Source organism: Miscanthus floridulus, chromosome 2, assembly GCF_019320115.1.
Source record: "Miscanthus floridulus cultivar M001 chromosome 2, ASM1932011v1, whole genome shotgun sequence".
Taxonomy (NCBI): Eukaryota; Viridiplantae; Streptophyta; class Magnoliopsida; order Poales; family Poaceae; genus Miscanthus; species Miscanthus floridulus.
The window spans coordinates 172,135,864-172,161,936 of record NC_089581.1 but is presented as its reverse complement, the minus strand read 5'-3'; the positions used below and the strand labels follow the sequence as shown (position 1 = coordinate 172,161,936).

The 26,073-nt window shown below is 43.0% G+C and overlaps 1 pseudogene; it reads left to right on the top strand.

The window, feature by feature from the left end:
- Positions 1-191: 191 nt before the first annotated feature.
- Positions 192-14,487, top strand: LOC136537457 (uncharacterized; annotated as a pseudogene).
- The last annotated feature ends 11,586 nt before the right edge of the window (positions 14,488-26,073 follow it).

The window sequence follows — 26,073 nt, the reverse complement described above, 5'->3', positions numbered from 1 at the left end:
CACATGTGACTCATGACTCCTCCTCTCCTCTCCCCTACGGACGAATCCTAGACGCAAAGGCGACAGCGACGTCTTGGGCCCCAAACGCGGAGAAGGCGGCAGCGACGTCTTGGGCCCCAAACACGGAGAAGGCGGCGGCGGCGCGAGCCCTGGATGCCGAGGCGGTGTCGGCGGCGGCACGAGCCCCGGACATGGAGGCAGCATCGACGGCGCGAGCCCCGGACGTGGAGGTGGCCGCCATGTTTCACCACCATGTGCTCGCCGCATCTCGCAACCATCGCGAGGGTGAGAACAGCCGGCGCGAGCGTGACCACCTGGACCGCCTCCACAACATCCTTGCCTGCGACCATGAGGCATGTAGACCACTCTCATTAGTGTTCTGTCATCTACTATTGTTGTCTCTTCTCTCCCGTATTAACTTTGTCCCCCACTTGCTCCATGATTAGATCTAAAGAAGCTCTGAATGTATGTGCACGCACACATCATGGTTGCCTACAGTTTTGGTATGTACTGATTTGAGTAGATCTGAAATGCAGCAATGGTTGGTAGCCTGTGTCACTCATTTCTAATACTTTGTTTTGATTAATCACTGGTTTGAGTAGCTTATTTGTGAAAACATCTTAGATTGTTCCCTGAACAAGGACACTTAAAATCATGTTGTACATGTTAAGTGCAGTTTATTCTGCAACATTACAGTGAGATTCTTGGCTGCACTTCGTAATTGATGCATGTGGTTTTGTCTCCTAAGGACATTGTGGAAGTGATGGGGTTGATGAATATGTTACTGTTGGTGACTTGTTACTGTTTCATACATACATAATATATGCATGGATATTAATTTTAGCTGGAGGGAAACTGTGGTTTACCATGTGCATCTTATTTGGGTACTCCACAAGTGGAGCTATTGTTTTGAAGGTAAAGCAAAGCTGCACTCACTTTAATGATTTGAATGAAATGAAATAACATGTCTTTGGTTAATTGTTGTTTTCTTGAATTTTCGGATAGTTAAGGAATGTTTGAAGCAATTAACTACGATTAGTTCAACCTCATGGTCTTGGACACGGTGCTACCGCTGCTCGCCTCATTGCAGCAGCAGCTGCCTCGAGCAGCGCCGTCTTGTCCCCATCTATGTTCGTCTCCCGCGTGGCGCCACACCTGTTTGGAGATATTCAAGGAAAAGTCATGCAGTTGGGTGAAAAGTTTTTGATAATCAGAGGTTTTCTTGCTAATATTTTTATCCCTTCTTTGCACGCAGAAGCACTGGTTTTTTATTATGCTATGATGCAATTGTATTACTCGTTGCTGTGTAATACTACTTTTCCCATGGACTCCCTGCAGCCACTATGTTAGAACATCCATATAATTATGCCTATCCATCCTTGCAGGCGCCATTAAGCGAAAGAAATCAAAGACACTATAATTCTTTCAGCAGTGATCACTTCAGAATGATGGGATCTCACCTGAAAGAAACATCTACTGCAGGTCTGCATTTGAGCTCAGCCCTCTTAATTCTTGGTATGCAATGACTTGTTTGATACTGGGACTTGGGAACTGATATTTATGATAGAGGCAATGGATACTACTAAGTGAAACTATAATAAACTTTGTGCACAATTTATTTTGTTTCTTCTGCCCTTATTTTAAATCTAAATTATTTTTGAGGTGCAAAATTCTTTCTACTGTATTTCTGGAATCATTCAGGTTAAACATAGTAGTAATTTTGAGACCTGAAATCCTCTGTTGGTTGACAGGGAATTGATGATAAAGTTATCACAGTGGTTTTTCTTAAAGGTGGCACTGAGTTTACAGCCATCGTGGTTGATATTCAGACTGCTAACAACAATGATCTTGTTTTGCTTCCAACAAAAGTATGATACATATATTGTTTTAGCCATAATGTGATAATTTGTTTGCCTGGGCACTCCATGGAATCATTATCATATACCTTTCCCACATTCAGTTCGTGCTGGATATTGATTGTTAAACACTATTGACCTCATGTTTCATGGCGCAGCTCGCCAACTAAGGTAGCTCTTGGTATTCAAGTTTATGCTTGCCATTTCAGTCTCTGTTTTATTCTCCAAGATACTGGCAGTAGTAGGAAGTTTAATCTGTAGTTAGAGATAGAACATGAAAATACTGCATGTACTGGCCAAGTGTAGTTATTCTGTTGCTTGTCTCTGAGCCACCTGATAAGTCACACACATTATCCATTGATGTGCACTCACAGTATCCTCTACAACCAACATTAATATTTCTATTTATGTGCCTAGAATTTCATATGTTAGGATGTGGTGCTTGAGAATGTTTTAACAAATATTTTTATTTATGTGCCTAAAATTTCTTTTCTCGTATCTATGTATATTTCATAGAATCCAACTTTGAGTTTTTTTTTGTAATATTTGGGAAGTTAGGATCCATTTATTTGCTCGAGAGATTGGTTTTGCTTCAAATTAGCTTGTAGTCGGATTCTATTTATGTCCAGTTCTATTCTATTTTCAATTCAGAGTTCTCAATGCATGATTGCTTGCAGGGAAATCAAAGCCAGAAAGGAGCCATCATACAGAGATTCTGTAAGGTGTGGCCTTCCTATTTCTTGGTGGGCTATTGACTTATTGATATGGCATTCTAGAAAACTAAATCCTCAGAGAACACTGCCAGATGCAAAGTAATTTTTCACATGCCATATGTTTCATTCACAAGAACATTACCCAGTGCTTGCTTTATCATCGATAGTTATCAATCATATTATTGTCATGGTTGTTAATATGGCTTGAAACAGATGATGCTAAGACTTTGTAGATTGTAATATTTGTTTAACTACTTCCTAGCGAGAGTGTTATTTCAAAAAGGAAAAAATGTCATGGCTTTGTTTCCATTTAACATATTCTTGTAAAAGTGAACACCGGCGCAGGACACAAATCTGGTGGTCCTAGTTGGCTGAGCCCGCGGCTAGAGGTGGACATAAAACTTGATACCTGATTCTCGAACCCGAACTATTAGGACTCTATTTGAAATGGCACGAGTGATTATAATTTAATAATTGTTGTTTACTGCTTCAGAATGTCTGAATTTTTTGTTGTTTTGTCAAATTCGGATACATCATGTAAACCCAAACCTGAACCCGAATTTCTAAATTCTTGGGTAGGTATTCTCGTGCCAAAGATCAAGTACCAATTAGTGATACCTGTTTTTTTTGTTTTTTGTTACCCCAATGTCCACCCTTATTCATGATGATTGAATCCAACACGCCTAGGGCAACGCGTGTTGAGCGATGACAGGGGCAAAGGCAGCAGGCAGGGACGGGAGGCGCAAGGGCAGGACAACAAGTGCAGAAGTTGCAAGCAGGGGCACAAATAGCCTCAGCTGGGGGTGTCGGACGAAGGCGTCGTAGCCTAGGCGGCGTAGAGACTCTCCGCGCACGGGAGGAAGAAGAAGAGAAGTCCTAGAGGCTGACAAATAGGCCCCACGGTTGACGATGCAAATGAACTCCATCCAACTTATTCCCATTCTTCCCTATTACCATGATTCCGTCTCATAAACCAAATACCCAAGCGAAATGGTTCTACGCCAAGAAAAGAGGGATACGAGGACCATCCCGTCCTAGTTGTCCCAAAACAAAACACGTTGTAGGAAATCTAATACATAGCCGAACAAATCCAACTATTAGGCGCTCAATGTTAATTGGTGGCTAGACGGTTGCTAAAAACTCCTAGCTTGGCTAATAGTTTAACTGGTAGTCTTACTACCAAGCACTGGGCTAAAATGGCTTACATGCACAGCTAACAGTTAGATCTATATATAAAGAGACCTAAATAAAATAGGAATCCATTTGTTTAGCAGCTACCCCATAAACAAACTGAATACTTCCTAGGTAGACGTGGTCTCTTACGTAGGGTTATATATATCCATTTGTCGTTTTGGCAATAATAATTCGAAGGGTCTTACAATACTATCGCTACGAACCACTCTAGGAGGATATAACCACTCTATTTGGATTGTCTAGCGTGCTTGAGGCATGTAATGGCACCCGATTCCGATTATATGGCCGGGCTAGCCGGTAGAGCGGCGCAAGAAAAGATCGATGCGTCCAATAGAAGTAGCCTGTCTGAAGCACCAAAACCAGCTGCGACTAGTAGAGCGAAAACAAACTCGAAGCAGTCGCCCCGTGTGTTCACACGACGATGCTTGAGGGTGAGACAAACCTGACCTTGGACATGTACAAGTACAATGCACTCCAAATCGTCGCTGTTTCGCCCTTTGGTTGCCTGTTCTGATCTAGCTACACCGCACTTCCAGCAGGCAGAGCAGCGAGTAGTGTGGCGCCAAGGGAAGGGAAGCTGTCTAGTTTGTGTCGCCGAAGACTGCTGGATCTGAAGACAGCAGCCGATCGAAGCTAAGCTAAGCGTGACCACGCACATGACTGGGCCATGGACATCTCACGTTCACACCTAGTTGTCATAGTCCATTGTTCTGATCTTGTGCACACCACGAACTGGTACCAAAACACGAAAAACAGGTTCGGGTCAAAATCATATGGGGAGTGGCAGACTGTTAGTCCTGAATAAGATTTGTTAGAATTGGAGAAATAAAACAAACATGACAGCACCAATGGGCTGCAGAAAGAGTGCAACTGTGCAAGACACGTTTCTTCAGTCTTCACCACTGCATTTTGGGCTTTCTATTGTCTTGAGGCTTCCATGGATTACCGTTACGGGCCACAAAATCCCGTACAACTTTGTATGAATGAAGAAACGAAGGCCCCAGGCCAGGCCGCCGGCACGCTGCGTCTGACCCGCATACCCGTCGTCACCTACGAAGGACATTTTTTGATTGAATGAAATGGGTAGCAGAGTTTCATTAGTCACGTGTTCCTGACAAATCCATACAGTTTCAGTCCCACGGCCTCCAGAGTATCATCAGCTGCAGCTTAAGAGCATGTTTTTTCATGCTCTCCCAGTCATTTCCTCCGCCAGACAGGCATCTTAGCTTCAGACACTAAAAAATCAATGCCTAGGAGAGCACTTTGCGGCAGGCAAGTTTGCCTCGGAGCAAACCAAATACATAACATGAGAAATAGTACATATATAGTACATTCAGAATACATAAAGGTTTTAGTCTCAGATTTGCAAGCATAAAGCTATCGAAGCATGGATTAGTTAATGCCCTAGCAATAACAACTAAGGCCTCGTCCGTTTCTACCGGATTGGCCTGTTCCTGGGCCCATTCCGGGTGGATTGTTGCGCCCCTTTTCCAATCCGGATAGGAACCAAAATGTGTGTTCGTTTCGGGCCGGCCTGGAACGAAAACTGGCCCGGAACCAAAATTGGCTTCTCTTTTCCCAGTCTCCACGGCCCGAAACGGAACCGCACCTCCTACCAGGTGCCGGTTCCCTGTCTCCACGACGCAAGCACGCGACGTCCTCCCCCTTCCTCGTCCTTCTTGCCGGTGATTCCCTTGCTCTCCCCTTCGTCCTCGTCCTCTCTCCCTCCTCTAGGGTTCTCTAGGGTTCTTGGATCTTGTCTCTAGTTCTAGTTGAGAGTCCTGGTAGTAGGATGGTGATGATGATGATGATCAGTTCGTGGGGGTTAGAAGTGGGCGCCGATCTATTTCTACTGATTATACACATCATGTTCATGCATCATCTCGTCACCTGATGGGTAATAGTGATCAGTGATCAGATCAACAGCACCGTCTATGTACTAGTTGTTTCTATGTACCATCTATCTATCATATTCGTATCAGCTTCTTGATAGAATACTTGTGCTGCTAATGCTAAACATGATTATTCATTCTAGCAATATCATATTTATTAACATAGCTAGATGTATCTGTAAATAAAAAAGCTTTTACTTGGTGCCGGCCGGCTCCAACTACAATGCCCCAGCCCTATTAATTAATTTCCAAAGGGATCAGAGTTTTGGCCACTGCAAACCATTTGATTTACTAGCACAAGCAAGAACCAGCAAATCCTACATATTCATCATGTGATGGTATATACTTGTAGTACAATGTACGTATGGGCCCACCCAAGAAGCACTCTGCAGAGTTCAGTCTGTCAAATTGCATTGCATTGCATGCCCATGTTCAGTTCTGTTGTGTGCAAAGCTTTCTTTCCTTGCTGAGTTGGTCATTTAACTTTGGGCCACGATGATGTCCCCCTCTGGAACTGGTAGACAGTTACTGATGAAGCATATAAGACATTGTGCAAAGCAAGCAATGCAATTGCTTTGGCCGGTTACTGATGAAGCATATAAGACACTTATCTAATTAATTACTATACAATATATCTTTGATTGACCACTCATAGGCTGCCTGATTTGGTGAACGCTAACTGCAGGAGGATTCAGATTTCCGTGTCTATTTTTCTATTCTATGTACGCATGCTTTCAATTTCAATTGGCTGTTAGTTTCTTTTTTAGTAGTTCAGTTTAGCAGTAGTGCAGTTTAGTCATCAGCTAGAACAGTTCAACTTGGACAAACAGTGCAATTTAGATACTTAGTGTATGCTTTTCTGCCAATGGACTAAATTATTGGTCTAGCACCTTGTATATTTTGTAGAATATGGTCCTGATTTCAAAATGCTACTTGTAATGTGAATTCACTCCTACTGACTAAGTGTCCTTGTCTTTATTTCTCTGCTGTTGGTATTAGTAGCTACACCATCAGGTTTTCTTAGTATTATTTTGACTGCTATAAGAATTGTTCATGTATGCAGTAGTGTCCTTGTCTTAGGTTTTCAATGATCTCACTAGAATTACTCAGATATAATGGTGGGTTTACTTACTGAATCTTTTATGTTGTTTGTTGCAGAGCTAGCTAGAACAGTGCAACTTGAATGTGCAGACATACCCTAAAATCAAGAAGTTTCGCAAAGTAAGGCAAGATTTTACCTATAGCTATTTCCTTGTTATCGTGTAGGTCATTTGGCTGAAGGTACTTACAATCTCACTTCCTTGAGCCACCACAAGAGGAAGGACCACTTCGACAAATTCATGATGTAGATGACTTGGACAGCATTGAGGTTCATGAGGTACTAGATGAAGATGATGATTCAATCAGTGAGATGTAAACAAGTGAAGGCTGCAGCTGTTGAAAGAAGTGGACAGCGAGATTCTCTGTCACGAGATGAAGAAAATGAGGTCGTAGCTATTGAAAGAAGCGGGCAGCGAAGAACTACTACTACAACATCAAGCAAAAAACATGAAAAGAAAGAAAAGACGCATAAGAAGGGTTACATGATTGAAGAAATGATGGAGAGATACCTAGACATGAGGACTAAGCAAGTACACGATGAGTCTGCAGATCTAGCCAAAGAAAAGGATGTTGCTCAAGGTAATGACTTCTCTATCAAAAGGTGTATGTCTGTTCTGAGCACAATGGAAGTGACAAAGGAAGAAAAGGCAAAAGCATTTGCAGTCTTCGTCAAGAGCAAAGAAAACAAAGAGGCCTTTCTAAGTGGCTAAGCTAGATCGAGAAGCAACTTTGGTTTGGCTAAAAAATACGATGGTCTAACAGGTCAATCTACTTAATTGCTAAAAACTTGATGTTTTCATGTTATATACTTGTAGATCTCTCCAGCACCATGAATGCCTAGTGATTTTAAGTGTTGACTGTAATGGTTTAGTTCAGTTTATAAATTGATTCCATACAATTTAAACATATTCGTAAGTCTATAGTATCTGTAACTTAAATATGAGTATTGTCCTGCCAGTTCAAATATATGCTTAGATCACTGTAAACATGGAAGTATGATATGGATGTGAGGAAAACGTTAGAACTTAGTCTTGTCTGAACCAAATCAGCACCATGAATGCCTAGTGATTTTATTCACCCTATTTGCTGATGCTAAAATTTGGCTTATGCTAATGCTTATGCTGAAATGTTGTGAGAGAAAAATATTATTCTATGGCTGAAAAGTAGTTCACGCTTGAGCTTATTTCGAACTACTTTTCAGCCATGAAACAGTGTTTTATCTAGACCTACAGTAGATGCTTAGTCATGTCCTGTCTATTCTGTAAATGTCTGCGTTGAAGAACTGGCCTTTGATGTGCTGCTGCCACTCTGATGGTGTGACAGCAACAGCAGTACCAAGCTGCATGCTTGTGCACTTGTTCTATGAAGATGCTAGTCTCCTTTTCAAAATCCACTCTGATTTAATGCATGTGCACTCCGATTTTCAAACCACTCTGATTTAATGCATGTGCACTCCGATTTTCAAATGGCATCTGCAACAGTTACTACTTTAATTTTAGTAGTAATGTTGCTTGTTTATTATACTTGCAGTGCATATAATTTAATTAACTCATGGCTTATACATGTACTATTGTATTTTACCTATAAAAGATTTTTCAGTTCTATATTTTAGAACTTGTTGCGAGATCTCATAGTATAATTTATACTATGATGAGCAGGACTATTCCTATTTTGGTTAGGAGCTAGGGTTAATGGATTATATATTTTTTGGAATTGCAGTTTTCCAATAGAATTTTAGTTAGGAGCTAGGGCTAATCTAATTTGTCATTGTTCCTGATTATGAATCCAAATACTATTGTCATGCCACTAGAATTGATTTTGTACTTTTTGTCTACCAGGCTTGAGTGTGCAGGAGGTCTAAGGTCTTCACATATTTATCAACATCACTAGATAACCTAGAGTTCTTGTAACTTCTACGAGAGATTTATGCTTCAGCCCGTTCAAACTCTATTTTGTCTTGATCAAGACCGGAAGACTAAAAGGAAGCTTATTGATCAAGACTCTATTTTTATTTGCTACTTGTCTGCTACTTCTCTCTCATTTCAGTCCCTTGCTTTTCATTTGAATTGTTTCAAGCTTATCATATTCTGTTGTGGCAGTTAAATGCCTGGATATGTATACCTGTTGTCAATAGCCCTGGATATTCTGTTGGGTTTGCTTTGCATGGTGATTTGAATTTTTTTTGACAGATTTATGTTATTTTCGTGTAAATTTCCAGTGCCATGTAATATTGCAACTGTGAACTTGTGAGGTTTTGTTTCTGATTTTGATGTGAAGTAGTAGTCTTGTTCTATGACAGCAAGTGCACTAGCAGCAAGCGTTCAGCAAGTGCACTGGCAGCAAACGTTCAACGAGGTATGTGTTCCTGTCCAGCCGAACATGATTTTATAATCAGATCAGGAATGGATAAGGACAGGTTTTGAATCAGACCTGGAATGAGTGGAGGAAGATGATCCACTTGATCCTGGCCAGGAACTGTTGCAGGATAGGAACCTATCCAAAGAAAACGAATGAGGCCTAAATGAGCCTCTAAAATAACTCGCCTCATTCCTAGAGCAGTTGCTGCATGCTCTCCAGGCCTTTCAAGCAAGCAGTTGCTTCAACATATTGGACCTGACATATGCCGCACAATATCTAAGGGTATAGAGCTTTCTTTTTCAAAACTTTGTGTTACACAGAGTAAACTGTGAACAAGCTACATGAAATGTCCAATTTTGTGATCAAATGTCAATTAAAATATTATATTCTTTATGGTCTTGATGTTGATCCATCAGTGTGATTTACTCCATGATAATCTGATGCCTACGGGATCGTAGATGCCTACATGATCATGATGTGAGCAAGTAGCAACACACAGGTATAATCCTAGTAGACCATGTGTCACATAGATTTTTTTTTTCAAAAAATCATAATCGTAACAAAATTTTATGTATATTATTATTACTTTATATTTAGAACCTAATTTAATATAGGTTAATTAAACCTAATAAAATTTATATATCTACATATAATTATTATTTGTATTTTATTAATATATTTATCTTTTGCTTATATTTACAAACTTAATTTAATATTGACTAATTTAAACCTAATATAAATTTAAATTTGATTTGTTAGGGGGTGTGCTAGACTCTACCAAAATACATGCAATATATAATATAAATCCCTGAGACCTAAGTGAGAGGCGGAATTTCAGTTCGTTGATCGGCCATTGGGGCATGTATCATATACTTTTTTCGATACAAATTGTAGGGGGGGCAATGACCCCCTCCACCCCTGTGCATGCTAAATAATATTACCATGCTCATGTTAAACAAAACAGAAGTTAACGCGCTATATGTTTATGGGGCGGGTAAATGCTTTACCCACACACTACCCAACTCGCTGCGATAGGAGCCTCGCTGGTGCATACACAGCCGTCTTTGAAGGAGGAGCTTGGAGAGGCGTGGTCGCCACCACGGCACAGGGTTGCGGTGGCGTGGAAGGTAATTCTGGTGCAGTGCCGGCCCTAGGGGTAGGGCACGAGGTGCAATGGCCGAGAGCCTAAGCGGAGGGGCCCAAGCCCAGGTATACAAACCCCCAGATTCTATAGTCCATTAGGTATTAGCAAACTAACGAGAAGAGAGGCATAGAACTGGCCAGGCGGCCCAAAAAGATAACATCGGTATTTCTTTCCTAATTTTTTTTTTCGCACGGCCCTCGGGTAGAGAGGAGGCGAGGAGTCACGCTGCACACAACACACTCTGATCGTGAGTTCGCGACGTGCGCCTTACACATGCGGAGCTGGCGAGCCACGCCGCCGCAAAGAGCTAGACTACCGGAGACACTGACACGGCGCACGAGGACGGCGACTAGGTAGAGCTCCATGACGACGACATCTTGATTCTTAGTTGCTTATGAATTGCGATCACCGATCAGTTGTTTATGTCCAAGGTATTTTTTCCTTTTTATTTTTAGTCCAAATTAATCATTTATATAGTATTCCAGACTTCTAGTATTTTGTACCCATGTAATTATATTTTTCTTCTAATTTAAGTCATAGAATTTTATAATGTTACCTAAGAAACATTTGTCATGGGTGAGAAAAGAAAACGAATATATTATTTTTTTAATCTACATTGTTCCTCGATAATTATCATGCATCTATAAATATATTGCTTAATCTACATTGTTCCTCGATAATTATCAGACATGTTAAATTAAAAATATGTTATTGAATTTGCTTTTATTTTATAAGTAAAATTAGCGTATATATATTATAAGATTTTATACATAGTCAAGAGAGGCCGTTGCGAGGAGATCACTAGAGAGCCTTGAAATCTTAAGACCGGCACTGTTCTGGTGGCGACGTCCATTGTTGTCAGAATGGTGCTTAAGACCGGCACTGTTCTGGTGGCGACGTCCATTGTCGTCAGAATGGTGCTGGCGGATCTTTTAGTACATTTTACCCATATGTAAAACGTCTATATACTGATAGCTACTGGAAGTTAGTCCTTCTCGTACTACTTTCGTCGTCTATGAAGTATCCACTCGCATTGTCTCACCTCATTAGCAGGTGTGCCAGTGCAGTAAACTGAGCAAAAACCCACTCGCGCGACGACAGCGGACGGTGCACATGGCGATCCGGAGCGCCGCTTGCATGGCCATGGCAGTGGCAGGGGTCACCGTTGTTCTTCTCATCGCCTGTATGTACCACCGCCACGACTACGTCCGCCCTGCCGAGCGCAGCTTCTGCTGGTGTTGCATTGGCAGTGCGACTGCGCCTGCGCGGCGACGGACGCAGAGCGGCGGGCGGTTCCGGACTCCAAGGCACGACGGACGCCCATGCGGGACACCACAACCTAAGAAACGCGGATACTTCGCAAAACTCACGTACCGGTATCGGATACCGTATCAGATACGGATACTGCACGGATACTGCCGGATACGTATCCCGGACGTACCGGAAATTAACGCAATTTTCAAATAATAAAAATACGCGGATACTCCTGGGATACCTTGTCGATACCTGTAGGATACCTGATAACCCTTAAAACCACTCGTTCAGTTCGTATAAAAGCCGTCCGCTCAGCTGTGCCCCTCCGCAATCCCTTTTCATGCGGCCACAGCAGCCACCGCCGCTGCACACACGCTCCTCTGAAGCAGGTGTGCAGCACGCCGTAGATCTGCGGCAGCAGCGCTGCTCGACCGCCGCCGCTTGGCCGCCCCTTCGTTCTCCAGCTCTCCGCCTGTGTCTTCTCTCCCAGGACCACGTCCTCAAGCCCCTGCCGCCTCCACACGCCATCGGCGGCCGCGGCCGGCGGCTCCTTCCCCTTCTACGGTGAGTCCGTTTTTTCTTCTCTTCTCTAATCTGGTCCTTCCCTTCACTTCTCAGCTATCTCCCTGCTCCTTGTCTGATTCTCCTCTTGTTATTAGATCCAATGGTGACTTCTTCGAATGCTTCTGCATCTACTGATGGTTCTGAAAGTGGAGGATTTCCTATCGCCAACAACCCTGCTATTGCAAGTCAGGTCTTAGCTGCTGCTCGTGTGACTCCTCCACCTTCAGATGATGATGCTAAGAAGCCACTGTGGAGGTATGTTGAGTTAATTGAGAGAATTGGAAAGGGTCAGGGGGGCAACTCAAAGATGCGATGTAGACTTTGTGACCATCATTTTCAAGGAAGCTACTCTAGAGTTAAAGCACATCTGTTAAAGATTTCTGGTTTTGGGATAAAGTTTTGTCGAGTGGTGACTGTACATGTTCTTGAACAACTGCAAGCTGAAGTTGCTGCTGCCAATGCTGCTGTTGCCAGGACCATGCCTAGAGATATTCCACTTCCTACTGAGGGCAACGAGAAGATGAGAAAGAGGAAGGGTGTCTCAGTTATTGAATCTAGCTTCAATCAAGAAGTCTGTAGCCAGCTTGATGAACTGATAGCTAGAATGTTTTATACAGCAGGCCTGCCATTTAATCTTGCACGTAACCCATATTTTAGGAAGGCTTTCATGTTTGCTGCCAATCGGCCAATTGGAGGATATGTCCCTCCAAGCTACAACAAGCTGAGAACAACTCTTCTTGTGCAAGAGAAGACACATGTCGAGAGAATGCTGCAGCCCATCAAGGCGACATGGAGCTCTAAAGGTGTGAGTATTGTATCAGATGGATGGTCAGATGCTCAAAGGCGTCCACTCTTGAATTTCTTGGCTGTAACAGAAGATGGTCCAATGTTTCTTAGAGCAATCAACACTGAAGGAATATCCAAGACCAAGGATTATATTTCAGAGAAGATGCTAGCTGTAATTGATGAGGTTGGGGCACAAAATGTTGTGCAAGTGATCACTGATAATGCTTCCAATTGCAGAGTTGCTGGTATCATTGTTGAGCAAAAGCACCCTCATATTTTCTGGACCCCATGTGTTGTGCATACTTTGAACCTTGCCTTGAAGAACATTTGTGCTCCTAGGGACGCTGAGGATGAGCTTCATGATGAATTCCAGTGGATCAGCGAGGTTATTGCAGATGCCAGCATGATAAAGAATTACATCATGAATCACTCTATGATGTTGTTTATGTTCAATGAGCATAGCAAGCTGAAATTCCTTGCCATTGCTGAGACAAGATTTGCCTCTGCCATTGTGATGTTGAAGAGGTTTGTTGCTATAAAATATGCTCTTTCAGTGATGGTAGTGAGTGACAAGTGGTCTGCCTACAGGGATGATAATCCAGGCCAGGCCCAATTTGTCAAAGACAAGATTATGAATGATGTGTGGTGGGATAAGGTGTGCTACTTCCTCAGTTTCACTGAACCTATCTATTCTATGATACGGGCAGCTGATACTGACAAGGCATGCCTGCATTTGATATATGAAATGTGGGATACAATGATAGAGAAGGTGAAGGTTGTGATCTATCGTCATGAAGGGCTAGAACCACATGAAGAATCTGCCTTCTTCTCAGCTGTGCTAGACATCTTGGTGAGTTGATGGGCAAAAAGTAACACCCCCTTGCACTGCTTAGCACACTCACTAAATTCCAAGTACTACACTGAAGCATGGATCAGTGAGGTTCCAAACCGAGTAGCCCCTCACAATGATGAGGAAATTTCAGAAATGAGAAATGCTTGTTTCAGGAGGTATTTTTCTGGTGAGGAACTAAAAAAGATCAAGCAACAATATGCTAATTTTTCTTTGTTTGGGCCTGGATTCAATTCATTTGACTCACTTGAGGATAGAACTTATATGGATCCAAAGCAATGGTGGGGAATTCATGGTCATTCTGCACCAGACCTGAAAAAGTTAGCATTTAGATTACTTGGTCAGCCAACATCATCTTCTTGTGCTGAGAGAAATTGGAGTACCTATGGGCTGATCCATAGTTCCTTGAGAAACAGGTTCTAATTCTACCTCTTATTGTCATTTTCTTAATTGCCTTATTTTTTGCTGCCTGCATGAAGTTTGATTCCTGGTTGCAAATTGCTTTTGTAGGCTGAATCCTGGCCGTGCTGAGGATTTAGTTTTCACACACCAGAACTTGCGCCTTCTTTCAAGGAAAACTGAAGAATACCACCATGGTCCATCAGCAATGTGGGATATTGGAGCTGATACTTTTGAGGCTGATTTTGAGGGTGGTGCTGATTTTCTTGAGCATGCTGATCTGTCACTTGATGAACCAGACCTTGAAAGAGTTCTAGAAGATCTTGGGGTGCTAGGAATAACTGAAAGCTCTGGTGCTGCTGCTGGGTCTGACTGAAGATGTTGGATCGATGGATTGATGGATGATTGCCAGTTTGCCATGGGCAGCTGCTGTTCATGTATCATCATTTCATCACTTTATCAGTTATCGTTTTATCATTTCATCATGTCGTGTCCTTAATCTAGTTGCTATGTTATGTGTGTGTGTCGTACCTAAGTTTGAATTATGGCTTGATGGCCTGAACGTTATGCCTTGAACTATTGAACGTTATGCCCTGAACCATGTTATGTTATGTAATATTTATGGTATGTTTTATTTTTTATTTTTTATATATATTTCCGTATCCCCGTATTTGCATTTTGGGGAAAATGGCGTATCGGAGTATCGCCGTATCGCGTACCGGTATCCGTATCCGCGTATCCGTGCAATTTAGACCACAACACGACGATGGACGCAGATGCGCCTCCCCACCGTGCTCCAGTCCGTCTCCCTCCTCGGGAACGCCCTCACAAGCGGCGTCCCGGGCGGGTTCCGCGCGCTCGCTCCCACTCTAGTCAACGTCGTCAACCTCTGCAAGAATGCGCTCGCAGCAGCCCCGTCCAGCCTCGCGACGGTAAGAAGAGTACCAAGATGAGTGCTGTCTGGGTTGCGATTAGGAATGAAAACGGTACGAAAATATTTCGAACCGGACCACAACGTTTTCTACATTTGACCTAATCAAATTCATATTTTTGGACAAATTCGAATTCGGTTCGAAATACGAAACACCCAATTCGAAATCAGAACAAAAATGATTTAAACGTTTTTCGACTCTTTTCTACTTTTAATTTGGAAATATTCCGAATTATAGACACAGGCCAATCTACCACATGCGCACAGCCCGGTCCACTCACTGGTTGTGCGCTCAGCAAAAATTATTATTAATTTATATTTAAAACCTAAATTAATATAGGTTAATTAAACCTAATAAAACATAATAAAATTTATATATCTAGATATAATTATTATTTGTATTTTATTAGTATATTTATTATTTGCTTTAAATATTTACAAACTTAATTTAAAATTGACTAATTTAAATCTAATATAAATTTAAATTTGATTTGTTGGGGGTGTGCTAGACTCTACCAAAATACATGCATATAAGTGAGAGGCGGCATTTCAGTTCACTGATAGGACATTAGGGCATATATCATATACTTTTTGAGTAGAAATTGGGGGGGGGGGGCAATGGCCCCCTTGTCCTCACCCTGCGCATGCTAAATAATATTACCATGCTCATGTTAAACAAAATAAAAGTTAACGCGCTATATGTTTATGGGCGGGTAAATTCTTTATCCATACCTTACCCAACTGTTGAGATAGGAGCCTTGCTGGTGCATCCACAACCATCGTCGTTGGAGTAGCCCTGGAGAGGCATGGGCGCCACCACCGCAAAGGGTTGTGGTGGCGTGGAAGGTGATTCTGGTGGCGGCGTCCATTATCGTCGGAATGGTGCTGCACATCGCATCCAAGTTTTGCGCTGTGGAATCTGTTCATACCATCATGGAGATGTTGACAATCATTCTCCCCTACCTCATCAATTTCATCGTCAAGAAAACACTGTGGATGCCCCTCTTGAGGAGTTGGCTAAAATTACCCACCATAAATTCCCTGGATTACCTCAAGAGGAGTTGGTCAAAATTACCTGCCACGACACTTGTTACACAAAAAATAACGGTATGTTTGTTCTTTTCGGTTTCTTCCTTGCCCATCCTCCATCCACTAGCCCCCGTACACACCATGACAGAGCTCGTAGAGGCGCGCGCTGCTCTCACTGCGGTTATGCTCACAGTCGGTGTCAGCCGCGCCCCAAGACCGAGGTCGGTGGGGGTTGTTGCATTTCCACCGCGAGGCCCCCTGGAGCGCACCTTAGCAACTCCTCTTCAGGACCAGGTTGAGTGGCATACAACAGTCCAGATAATAAACCAACACATACTAATGAATACTACTTGATTCTTACTTAAATAATTAAAGATAGGAGAATCTTTACATATGTTCCACAATTTGGCCCAACCAATGGACAAAATCAAACCTCCCTTCTAAGGTTGGCAACTCTTGATCACTCAGTCGATACTTCGGAGTTAACTTGTAGCACAATCGAAAGCCCCTTCCAAGTGCTACTATGCAGCGGTGGTTAGAACCGTGGCTCTACCCGTTCTATCACGTACCTGCAAAATAACTTAACAACAACACCGTGAGTACATTTCGTACTCACAAGACTTAATTCCAACACATAGATATTTGGTGGATGCAAAGGGTATTATTAGGCATTTGTTCATTTGCGAAAGGTACATGGTGTTCCTTGGATGACATGCTCATGATTTATTTTAAGAAGATAAAATTAAAGTTCATGATAACAGAAGAAGTGATTAACTTATGTAAACCATACCATCGCCAAGTTCCATCATTACTCTACCATGGGTATAGAAAGTAGGAACAACCGAATGGTTCCCTCCCGAGGGACTTTAGGCTTTTGAACTCTGTAGAGGTGTACAACTGTACCCACACGGAGAAACGGGACTAACCTCCATACACCGGGCCTGGTAGTAAGGGTTGCCTCACGTTCTCCAACATTTCCCTAATCTAACCCGAGTGCCTCATGAAAGGTTCGACTGGTGCCCGGTCAATGTCCCGGACATTCCCGATTGGCGCCACCCCCTTACTAGTTTCATGGATAAACCGGTCACAATTAGTTACTTGTCTTGTCAACCCCATCGACGACATGTGGTCTGTATGGGTTGTTACTCGGACTCACGTATCCCAATAAACAATCCTTAATTGCTCCATGAGCTACATCGCTTGAGATCCCACACTCACAACAACCTACCCCTCATATGAGCGAAGTTACAAGGTGTATCCAAGTTTATAACCTTAAGTGATATTATTCATTAGCCATATTAGTAAAGTGAGTCAAGTTGCACCCTCATTATTTTTAGTAATTAATTATCCCAATGTAGCATCCTACACGCGTGAGTATGAGTTCCCTTCTCATGCTCGACTTCTACCGTTGCTAAGCAACTAAGCAATAAGCAGTTAAGCGTTTCCATCCCCATTGTTTAGATGAGAGGCTTCCAATAGATTAATGAGTGACTCTAAGTGTAAGGTGAACAAGTTTACTAACCAAAACTACATGTAATGCATACCTCATAATGAGACTCGATAAGTATCCAAAAAATGTTTATAGTAGTGGGGTGCCTGCCTGATAATGTTGTCGATCTTCACGATTCCAAATTAGTGGTGACGACTCACACACAATCCTCACTAGTCGAGATAACCAAACTTGAAAAGAGATGATCTGAGGATTGGAGACAGTTGCACGGTAGATAAAGTGATTCAAGGTTGATTAGGAACTTGGGAAGAGACATCTAACTATGGCTCTACTATTGCATTATTAGTAGCTAGGCTCCTTAGGTAGCGGTTGGCCCCTTGGGTAGGTTACCTAGGCAAGCTCACATTCTTAGTGAATGGCGGACACTCCGTGGGAGGCAAGGAGACTCCGGTAGGTTCAGGACTTAGTCGATTCTAAGGTTCTCTGCTACTATCAGATGGCCCGACCAATTGACGGACGATCCAGTATGAACTGGGATGTCTCAGTCTGTTGGGTCACTGTTCCTTATAATTCATCGGACGCTCTGTCATGGGTGATGGATGCTTTGGTATGGGGTGAGTGCTCTCAGGTTCTCTAGTTGTGCACTTTTACAATTCAGCGGACACTTCGCTGCAGGTGGCGGACACTCCGCTGTGTTGCTCTGAAGGGAACTTAGGCTGTTGGTGGCTGGACTTAGGTGACGGACACTCTGCCCTAATGACGGACACTCTATCAGTTGGGCGATAGAACCTATGCTCTTAGGTTCTTAGGTGAAAGTCTTAGGGTTCATACCTAGATCTTGGGTTGGGGCCTTCATACATGTGCCAGGTATTCCTAGTGTAGCTTAGGTAGATGACTAGGCTTAGGTTACTTATGGTTTAGCTTAGGTTAACTAGTGTAACTAGTGGTTCCTTAGTTAAGAGAAAATCCTAAAGATAAAGAGAGATTATGCATGGAACCTTAGCTTGGGTTCTTGATGAGTTCCTTGTCATCAAGGTTGGAGATCCAACACTTGCCATCCTTACTTCCAAGCTAAAGAGAGGGATTTCATCTTGTCTTGCAAAAATATCCAATAATCCAGGAAATCTAAACCAAATCTTGAGAGGATTGAGTTGTAGCATACTTGATCCTTACCCTTGGATTGCTTCCCACCAAGAAATCCTCATGATCCATCCATTCAAAAGGGGAGACTTGAGTTAGGGTTTGGGGATTGATTTCAAGGTAATGGGAAGATAAGGTCTCTTGAGCTAACCATGGAATACGAAGTGGTTGAGATCCTTGATCTTGATCTATAGCTTATCTTGTTGCCCTTGGTAAGCTTGATATATCTCCTCTTCTCTATCTTTTCCACTTTCTCACTCTTGTTCTTGCTTTCTCCTTCTTGCTCTTCATTCTAGAGAGAGGGAGGATGAGGGAAATGGGGAGAGTGGGAGAGTGAGACGAGCTGAGGGTCAGTTGTTGAGAAGTGCCTCTACTTTGTGCTGACATGTGGGCCATAGCCCTTAATGGATGATAGCTTGTTGACACCAAAATTTGGTTCAGAACAAGAAGACCCTAGGTTTTGGGATTTATCAAAGAAAGCCGAAATATTCACAAAATCGGCTAACTGAATTGCCATCAGAATCTACTGGATAAGGTGATGTCGTCATCTCAAAGGGGTGGGCCCTATCGGCAAAAATGGTGTGTCATGAAGCAAGAAAACACACCAGACTTCATAGAAGAGAAAGATTGAGGTCCAAGTTATCGTAATCAAGGAAGTTTTGTTCTCTTTTCCAAGTTTTGTAACCAGTCTTGTTCGACCAGGACTCGTAGTCAAGCCTCGGGTATAAACATTGAACCTCGGCTATTGTAATAGACATTTCTCATCAATCAAACAAACAAGTACCTTTACTTTTTTGGTTTACACCACCCCTTTGGAGTAGTAGAGTAAATTTTGGTGAGTTCTTTGGCAAGCAGGGCTGCATCGGTTAGGTCTGACCTCTGGTTTATTTGTGAGTATCCATCATGACTTATACTTTATTCGTAAGGCTGCATCGATTAGGTCTGACCTCTTACAAGCTCTGTATAAGTTAGTTATCATCAGTTATTGTAAGGTTGCATTGGTTCATCTCATATCTCTTACAATTATTGATACAAGTTACCCTTCGATTCTTGTTAAAATTTGTACGGTTGCATCGGTCTGGCTCGATCATACAAATTTTGATACGAATTAGTTATCAGTTAAATCTATTAAAATTAGTAGGGTCTCCTTGCTGTTTTAATAGATTTGCTAGTTATTGATCTTGTTATAATTAGTATTCTTACTATTTGTAACAATATCACCCCTTATCCGATTAAGATTGAAATGAATCAGCTTTATATTCTTTTGAATCATCGTCTTGCTGCTTTACTCTATTTATATCTCGCTTTGGCGTTGGTTTCGGTTAGATTAGCCGTTTTACTCCAATCTTGATCGAAGATAGCATGTGGTCAAGGCGTGTTTAACCCTAAGTAAGCTTGCTAGTTGATGAGATCTAGTCTAGAACTGCTATTATGGCTACCATCGATCTGGTCGACCCCCACTGTTAGTACTATAGATTGGAAATCATCAGGTAGTAAGTCTTGCTTATGGTCAAACATAGCCTCTGGTTGTATGCTATGTCTGCATCGACTATTTAGCCGATCGCCTGTGCTTTCACGATCGTAGCATGTTCTCACGATTCCTTTAAGCACGTATAGATTCGTATTCTTTGAAGGTTTAACATGTTGTCTTTATCATAGATGCATCGGTCCGGCTTGAACCCTACTATTAGAGATAACATATTGGATCTAATAGGTGTATGGAATTATTCATGTTTAATGGTTGAGCGCTTGCATGTTATGAGTTTACTTTCACTAGAATCGGTTGTTTTACACGATAGCCTGCCTATTGAGAATATATTGGCTATTTACATGCTTTTACTTGTTTTTATCTTGGTTAAAAGCTACTATTTTTCTCAATTAACATGAATGCTTTCATGCCTATTTATTATACCTTTGCATGTTTTTATGATCATTGGCTATTTAGATCTATACAATTGAGTAACTGATAATTGACGATATGCTCATTTTACTTATTATGCATCATGAACATGCTAGATATCGACTCACTAGTCGATAGCATTATCTCATCGGCTACTTAGCCGTATATTTAGAACTATCTGGACAAACCAGCATGTTCCACCTTAAATTACTAATTAATCTTTCCTCCTGTCAACTACTGGGTCAAATTGACTGCATGCCCTAGGTCACGACCATCCAGTCCGGTGTCCTCCTAAGTCTGGAGAGAGCTCGAGATTTGCTCCATGTGATTTCTCTCGGCTTGCTTCGTGTGCCAATGATGAGTCACTTTTTGCCATCTACACACTCTTGGCATGCCCGGTGGGACCACAATCATCAACATGGATTACCAGACGATCCTCAAGGTCAACCTTGAAGACTTGCCCAACGAGCAAAGGGCACTCATCGACAAGGCGGCAAAGGAGTTCTGAGAGAAGTGTCTGTTGCCTTACAGTAGGACGTGTGATTCAGTTGTTTAGAAGACTCTATTGCCAAGGGTCCTCCTGCATGGGTAGAGTGATCCAAACAAGGAAACTGAAGCTAGACTTGCTGTCCAGATGGTCCATAAGACTGTTCATGAAGCCTTCACAAATCACAATCAGGCGCAAGCCAATACAATTGGCTATGTTATGAAAGAAGTTTTCTTTGGAGCACCGGTTGATCAAGTGGGGCCATCACACTTCAATGGCTTTAATCCTTTGGCTGTGGGAAACAGTGTGCCTAGTTCTAGTCAGCAGCCGAATGATGGACAGTTTCAACAACCACCAATACAATAGCTTCCAGGAGGACAAGCTCAGGATCTTCAGGCTCAGCCAATAGTAGGGGGGCAAGGTTAAGCCCTGCTAGCAGCAGGGTGGCAAGATCAAGCCTTGCCAACAGTAGGGGGCAAGGTCAAATGATAGGAGGGTAACCACCAGCGTAGTAGTCACCAAGTGCCCCTGTCATGCAGGCAACTTAGCTTTCTACTAGACAAAACCAGGTGTATTCAGTCTAGCAACCAACCTCACCAGCTACTCAACAGGTTGTGTAACGGTCGGCTCAGGGGAGATTTAGTACCGCCTATCAGAAGTCTCATTTGGCCCATAAAATTGCTCCATTAATGTAGAGGATCATCAAGAATGCTGATCCAAATTACTTCAATAGTCGATTATCCGGTCCGGTGTCCTCCTAAGTCCGGAGAGAGCTCAGGATCTGCTCCACGTGATTTCTCTTGGCTTGCTTCGTGTGCCGGCGACGAGTCATGTTTTGTCATCCACATAGGTCATTTCCCACTCAATCTGTTGTCCCTGCACACTTATCGGATGGTCCGGAAGAAGTGGTGGATTGTCTGGTAGATTCTAATTCCGCCTATCAAGCTTAAAACCAGATCTTTCTGAACTTGAGTTCATATCGGAGTTTGCAATGGCCTTACTTAACCCTTTAGTGAATACAAAGACCTTGAGTTGGGTTCTCCAAGTGATATTTTTATTCGGTGGTCGTTCGATTGAAAGGTGCTAAATGGCTAGAGGGGGTGAATAACCTATAAAATTTTCTATAACAATACTTAAGCCAAGTGATTAGATAATTAAGTGGCGAAACGAATGTTGTGTTAGCCAACTAAAAATGTAAGCCATATATCCACAATTCTAGTTGCTATGGTCTCTATACCACACAAAGGCTAAGTCACTACTCTCTAAGTTAGTGAGCTCTCAAAGACTAACTAAAGAGTCTCACTAACTAAACTAACAAGCTTTCAAAACTAGCTACACTAAAGAGCTTGGCAACACTAGAAAGTAATACAAGAGAGGTAGGAGGGTTATACCGCCATGGTAAGTGATCAATCATAATATATCAATGAATACCAAAGAAGTCCTCGGAAACAAGATGGCATGATTTTTCACTGAGGTTCACTTGCTTACTGGCAAGCTAGTCCCCGTTGTAGCGATTCACTCACTTGGAGGTTCACGCGCTAATAGGCATCACACGTCTAACCCGCAATCGGGTGCCGCACAACCAACACAAGATGATGATTCACAAGCCACGAGTAATCCACTAAAGATGCCTTTTGTGATCTCCCATGGAAAAGGCTCAAGAACCCCTCACAAATCACTGAGAGGTGGCAAAAAACAATCACCAACTCTTGCCACTCCTCCGCTGCTCCAAATCGTCTAGGCGTCGGTAAACACCAAGAGTAACAAAAAACCCGCAGCAAAATGATCCCCAAGTGCCACTAGATGCAATCACTCAAGCAAATGCATTTGGAATCACTTAAGCTCACTTTGATTTGCACTATCAAGCAAGGAGATGAGTGGGAGGGTGTTTGCTCAGCTCAAAGGATGCTATTACATGTAAGAATGGCCAAGAGTATGAGCCAAACATGCAAAAACTCTATTTATAGAGCCCCCGAAAAATTATGCGCTCGGAGAGGTCCGGACATGAGCTCTGGACCCTGGAACCGGACCGCTACAGTGAAGGTCTGGATCCTAGGATGTCGCCACATGTTTCCACGTTTAACTGTGACCCTTGAATCCCAATGGCCACTATTTACTGTGTTGTTTACGTGCAACTAGACCCAACAACTAGACTCTACAACCAGACCATCTCAACACCGGGCTCCGGACCCGGTCAGGACCTGGCTTCCGGACCCTCCTCCAGGGTGAATTTTTTTTAAATTTTAACCCTTTTTTTAATATAATTTTAAATATAACATTGTCGGGTTTTTTTTAAACTAACACTTTTGGCCGCGCATATTGCCCTGGCGCGGCCAAATGCATGTGCCGCGCCATGCATGGTGGCGCGGCACAGGGCTGACATGGCGTGGGCCGGCCTAGGGGGGCCGATGACGTGGCGGGTCCTGCCGCGCCACTAACCCTGGCACGATAGTGTCGTGCCCTATTGCGTGGCGTGACTGGACCAAATATACTGCACGAGCAGCCACACCACCTGGCCGCTGCGCCTGCCACCGGCCCGGGCTACCTGGATGGTAGAATTGAAACGTGTCGCGCCCGTATTTTGTTGAGTTTTTTTTCACGGCCAAATAGAGAATTTGATAAGCCAATAATTAGTTTTTCGTCTTTCATAATACGGTTATGCACCATTTTAACTAATCAATTACGAAAAATTACCACCGGCGTTTAGATACGCCGGGACTGTCGGTTCTCGAACGTAGGGTACTTAATCTCACCGGCAGTGCTGCCGCGACCCAAAGAAATGAATAAGAAGCAAGTTGACAAGCTGCCACATAACATATTCATTGTTTTGACATAAGTTTGACATAACATAACCAAATAACCCCGCAAGTTTCGGATGCCAATATTCGTTTGACCTAACAAACTAAGACCCAGGAGTGTAAGGATCCCTCGAACGCCTCTGTCTCTTTGGATTTGTTGACAACACATTGGGAGTGTAGCCAATGTCGGTATGGTCGTGTCGACGGTGCGTACGGCTCGTACCCTACAGGTATATGATACACACGATTACTTATAATTCTTTATGATCATTAGTTCATGGAGCCTACGTATTGAAACAAACTATCTTTGTTAGTACCTGTGAGGCTCCTTGGGTGCCAAACGGAGCACCACCTAGCTAAGACATGCCAATCTCGTCCTACGGCCATTCGTCCCACTGGCCGTGTGAAAGCTCTAGTTTGGTTTTGGTTAATTGATGAAACCCTAAGTGCTAACCTAGTTTATCAAAGTGATTATAAGATAGGTAGCGCTACTCCAAGTGATGAAGCAATGGCGAAGATCATGACGATGGTGATGGCATGGTGATGATAAAATGCTTAAACTTGGAAAAGAAGAAAGAGAAAAACAAAAGGCTCAAGGCAAAGGTATAAATGATAGGAGCCATTTTGTTTTTATGATCAAGACACTTAGTGGGTGTGATCATATTTAGAATCGATAGTCGTACTATTAAGAGGGGTGAAACTCGTATTGAAATACGATTATCAAAGTGTCACTAGATGCTCTAACTCATTGCATATGCATTTAGGATCTAGTGGAATGCTAACACCCTTGAAATGTTTTGTGAAAATATGCTAACACATGTGCACATGGTGATACACGTGGTGGTTGGCACATTTAATCAAAGGTGGTGAAGTTTAGGTGCAAGGGTAAGAAACTCCACCGGCGCCCTAGACAGAAAAGACGTGGTCACTGGGAGTGACCGAACGCTGGCCTCAGTTGGACCGGCACGTCCGGTCAGGTGTAACAGCGAAGACACTGGGCTGCTCTACGACCGGACGCTGGTTGGGTGCGTCCAGTCAGTGCTGACGTACGCTGACGTAGGGCACACAGAGGAGACGTTGAGTGACCAGACGCTGGGTGAGTCCGGTCGGGCATGACCCGACGTGTCCGGTCGTGATTTCTTGTGTTTGGAACCTTACTGGAAACGACCGAACGCTGAGCTCCAGCGTCCGGTCACTTTCTAACTGACGTGCCCGGTCATCTCTTGACCGTTGGGATTGGGCAAACCATATTTGAAGCAGGGGACACGTGGAATGAATCATGTGATCGGACGCTGAAGGCCAGCGTCTGGTCGATCGGACCGGAGCGTCCGGTCACCCCACGCTTTACCTAGTGAAGGGGTACAACGGCTCTATTTCGTGGGGGCTTCTATTTAAGCCCCATGGCTGGCTCAAGCTCACTCTCTTGGCCATTTGCATTAACATAGCAACCTTGTGAGCTTAGCCAAAGCCCTCCCACTCATCTCCATCATTGATTCATCATCTTTGTGAGATTGGGAGAGAATCCAAGTGTATTGTTTGAGTGATTGCATCTAGAGGCACTTGGTATTCGTGTTTTGCTGTGGATTTCGCTTGTTGCTCTTGGTGGTTGCCACCACCTAGATGGCTTGGTGCAGCGGTGGAGGATTGGCATGAGTTGGTGATTGTTCGTGGCCATCTCCGGTGATTGTGAGGGGATTTGTACCTTCCCCGGCGGAGCGCCGAAAGGTAACTCTAGTGGATTGCTTATGTCATTGAGTTACCTCACTTGTGGGTAGGTTCTTGCGGTGTCTAATTGTGTGGACGAGGTTTGTACAACACCTCTTAGCCACCGAACCATCAAGTGTTGGTCGACACAATGGGGACGTAGCGTGTTGGCAAGCACGTGAACCTCGGGAGAAAATCGATTGTCTCTTGCCATTTGGTATTCTCTCGGTGATTGATTTCATATTCATCTTGTGATTGGTTCATCCCTCTACACGGCGGTATAATCACCCTACTCACTCTTTTATATTCTTGCAAACTAAGTGTGGCAAGCTCTTTAGTGTAATTAGAATTGAGAGCTTGCTTTGTTATTTAAGTTCATCTAGTGGAGCTTTTTAGTGTAGCAAGATTGAGAGCTCTTAGTCAGTAGTATCATAGCAAGTTGTGTGTCTAGTAATCATTGCAACTAGAATTATTGGATAGGTGGCTTGCAACCCTTGTAGAGCTAGAGCAAGTTTGTATTTCA